Source organism: Porites lutea, chromosome 3, assembly GCF_958299795.1.
Source record: "Porites lutea chromosome 3, jaPorLute2.1, whole genome shotgun sequence".
Taxonomy (NCBI): Eukaryota; Metazoa; Cnidaria; class Anthozoa; order Scleractinia; family Poritidae; genus Porites; species Porites lutea.
In genome coordinates this window covers 28,834,871-28,839,167 of record NC_133203.1, presented here as the reverse complement: position 1 = coordinate 28,839,167, position 4,297 = coordinate 28,834,871, and the positions used below count along the sequence as shown (strand labels likewise).

The window sequence follows — 4,297 nt, the reverse complement described above, 5'->3', positions numbered from 1 at the left end:
TGGTTGAAAATGAAAAAAAAAAATTTTAGTCTTTTTAAAACGGGGCTGTCGCAAAACTTGAAAAAGGGGGTCATGTTTCATTAAAGTCAAAAGAGAGCGAAGTAATTACTTGGAAGCCGGCTCAAAAAAGCCGCTCATTTGCAATTAGATTAATCCTACCTCAAACCGCACCAATCACCGTTTATTACGTCACATCATCATAGCAACAGACCGTGTTTAAGGTAATACCTTACACATGCTTTTTCATCAGTCATTCGACAACCTTTGAACGAAGCAGAAGCACTTTTCCAGCATGATGAAAGCTCTTCAAGAACTTGCCTTACAAGCCGTACCTAATCCAGCACTGATGGCCAGAACCTTCCTGGTGCCTTGGCATCCGCCTGCCAAACAACTTGAAGCAAGAGATTATGAAGAACAACTGAACAAATTTCGCCAACACCATCGCATCAAGTTCAGGTATGTGGTCAAAGAATTCCGTTTCATCAAAGCATGGTATGCTGCCAAAACATTTACCCCAGTAATGTTGCATTCTTAGACAAGTATTGGATTCGCTCTTTTGGATCAAAGATGTAGAGTGGTTGAGCGTCAAGACCAAAGTGTATCTTATGATGTTAGAACGAAAAACGTGTTTTTAGACACACTTGTTGAATGTTAGTTTTTTCTTGTTTTAGAAATGTTGTAAACAGGCTCAAGTAGCTAAAAGCGTTAACGTATTGCCGAAAAATGAAATGGATGCATGCAACAAGAGACAATTCTACCTGTTTGCAATGTGAAAGAGTTACACAAAATCGTTTAACCTTAGACGGATGGCGCTTGAAATTACAAGGAAAGTTTGTAGACAAAAACGCCGAAGAGCATAAAATGAATGTTTTGTATCCTTGTATTTCTGGCACAGAAAAACCTTAAGAGCACAAAAAACTCGCAAGCTGTGTCATTCTGCTTTGTGGGTATCGTTTAGCGAACATTTTCCCTGCTCACATTGCATGAGACTCATGGTGGAGGGGGTCACGATTGAAGGACAAGCGAAGTTAGAAATGAAGTTGTAGATTTTGAATTAGAAAGACAACAAATTTTTCAATTATATGCTAGAAAAAGAGTGTTGCATAAAATTTTCTATTTAGAAAATCGTGTACTGGAATCCTTAGGTGTTTCTTTTTAATTTTAGAAAATGAATGCAAGATATTCGAAGTTTACCTATCTGCGGCTCACCAAATGGGCTTATTCTACTGAACAATGTACTTATAGAACACGAATTGCTTTATTTCATTAAACCATTGATGATTTGTATTTATTGAACCAACCGTATATTCAAAATGCAGACGAAGCGTTAGATCGTTTTGAGGGTACATATGCGCATTTAAGAGTAGAAATGCCGTTTCTGTTTCGCGATGATGAATTCTATGATTTTTTATTGTAGACGGTGTCTTGGTGTGATCAAAGAAATCGGAACAGTTCTAGGATTTGAGATACATTGGATTAACAACTTATTATATTTTTGGCGTGGTCATAGAAATGCGTTTACCCGCTATGTCGATCTTAAATTTTGGATATCCGATGATTAGATTTTTTTTGTTTGTGTTTCAGATCGTGTTTGGCTGAATTAGAGCAAAGACCATTTTGTAATTCTGCAATGTGGGTCAATACTTATAGCGATGAATTTTTGTGTTCGCATTGTCTAAGATAAGCTTCCACGGAACTCTCTATTGACAATTATCACAATTCAGGTTATTTTTACTTTTTACATGCCACACCAAGATATCGACTGCAAGTGAGAGAACATTGTAGACAAGTGTATGCCGAATTTTTTGAAGTTTATGACTCGCCAGGCGAGACAGACTAGCCATTCTCAGAAGTCCAACTTTGTAAATTAGATTTTTGAAGGAGAAGACGGAAAGGGCAGATTTTATTAGAAAATCTAATACGTCGCTAGCGGCTGTTCTAGGTTTGTTAATAAAGAAACGTTGCATGTTCATATTTATTGTGACCTAGGAGGACATTGAAATTTATTTTTCGTTGCAACGTGCAACAGTATCAAGTAGAAAACCAACCACAAGACAGTTTTTTGTGTTATCTGCTTCTTCGTAAAATAAATAACTTCTATCTTCTGGAATGAAAGGCTCATAAGGAATCTGTGGCTCTTTCGATAAGACATCCTTTCCTAATCTGGTTTCTCATCCTCTGTCTAAACCAAAACAAACATCTCCCAACAGTATGACCTATTAGAAAACATATGGCAACATTTACTTTTACTAGTGTATATGGGATTCGATGAAAACTGCCAAGATGCTGCAGATAAATAACATATTTCGACATGTCTAGCAAACAGTTGAATATATTACTCTCTTTCCTGTGCTAGAATACTACAAAAATGTTACAAGGAAATAGTATTACTGTTTGCAAGGCAACAGGGCTACCATTAGTCTCCTTCACAGCGGTTTTTAGCCTCATCATGCAAGGCCTCTCCACAAATGGCTGCATTCTTTCGAGCCTCATTCCTTTCCCTTTGTTTTTTGGTACAGGCAATTGACCAATCATATCACTGTTATTGTTTTAAATTGAACCAATCAAATTGCAGCGAAAAACTTTCCAGCGAATTTTCTTGACTTGTTTTATTTGTTCAACAGTTGTATCAAAGAAAGAAAAGTTGTATATTCTTAGAAAATCATCAATTGACTTTTGCGAGATTATAAAATCTGCACTAAATGTGAATGTGAGCAAGCAAAAAATTATTCATCTGTACAGCACAGTGCTACCAGAGATTGACAAAATATAAGCATGCATTAGAAAACCTTACCAAAGCGAAAAGTGAATAAGAGAAGGTTTATAAACCAACTGTTCACCGTGTGAAGAGACTATGTAAAGATGATGCAAAGGAAGACGTCACAAAACAAGTCGACAAATGTGTAGAACAGTCAACACGTTGCAAAAGTACTGTACTTTTCTGAGGCTACCACTTGTACTTTTTCGTCCAGGGCTTTGACTGTTGCCCTATCTGTTGGCCAATGCTGTGTTTTGGATGAGCCATTTTGCACTTCTTAAGACAAATTCAGAGTAACAGTTGCGAGTTGCTGAAACACGTCCATAAATGCCATCGCACATATTCGCAAAGTTGTCACTTCCAATCCGCGCAAGTTATCAAGGAACTGTGAAGGTAATCTGCAGACTTCCAACCTAAAGCTTTCTAAAAGTTTTCCTAGTAAGCATTTGAATAAATCCCTCCACGGTAGCTATCAACTCATTTGAAAGGCGCTTGTTCACTCGCTAATGCAGCTGTGAACTGTGAGCCCATTGGCGACCACCATAGAGAAAACACTGGGTATGTTGAAGAAGGAAGTATTGGAACTTTGCTCTACCAAGGAAGGTTTGACAGATTTTGATCTGCAACACGTGTGTGAAGAATGGAAAGTTAGAGCCCCATTATTTTATTCGTTTTTCATGACTTTCGCCTTTAATAAAAGAACAAAGGCTTCATCTTGGTTCGGGAGCATTGTTCTGGCTGAGTCAGTGCTTCGCAAGCAAAGAAGTAAGAAAATGGATGCATAATGAAAAATAAGTATAATGAAGTATGTTGTTCTAAGTGAGATAAGCTGCGACTAGCGAGACTCTTGAATGAATTTGTCTGTTATCCTTTTATTTTTACACAGAGTTAACTGAGCAAATTAGTTGCTCGCACTGAACCCTCCCTAACCAACAACTGGTTTTCAATGAAAATATCTTAAATTGCTTTCCATGGCATATGATAATTGTTGTTAGAGAGCGTACAATCAACGAACCAAATGAAAAAAGCAATCCCTTTTACCATCAGAACAGAATGATGAAGCCTTGTGAAGCAAAACCTCACCTCTGACAGTTTTGCTTGGGTCAGGGTCAAAACTATCTCCTTTTTGTTCATTGTTTTAATGGGGTGTGAGGGAGATGTAAATACTGCCTCTTTGTTTGTGAGCCAAGGGTGTTTTAACCGTACGTCAGAAATTGTTACACCTGATATGAAAAACCACTGAAACATATTCCTTATTCTTAAATGACTGACACGGCAATCTGAGAAGGCAGACTTTCGTGAATTGACTCCTACTCGCCAGATTTTTTTCACCAATCGTAAGGATCATATGCAAACCAAGTTCTTAAAGAGTACTAAAACTACCTAAAAAAAACACTACGCAAAACCCGCATTATACTTTTTCTTAACACCACGCAGTTTGTTCTTGTAAAAAAAAAGATAAAAAAAGCTTTTCAACCTTAATGCCACATTGGTGTATGTGAGAAAAATCACAGGAAGCATGATAAAAGTAACAGAGTC

General features: G+C 37.4%; 1 pseudogene; it reads left to right on the top strand.

Annotated features, from left to right (window-relative positions):
* Positions 1-292: 292 nt before the first annotated feature.
* On the top strand, positions 293-3,543 carry LOC140932113 (uncharacterized; annotated as a pseudogene).
* Positions 3,544-4,297: the final 754 nt, after the last annotated feature.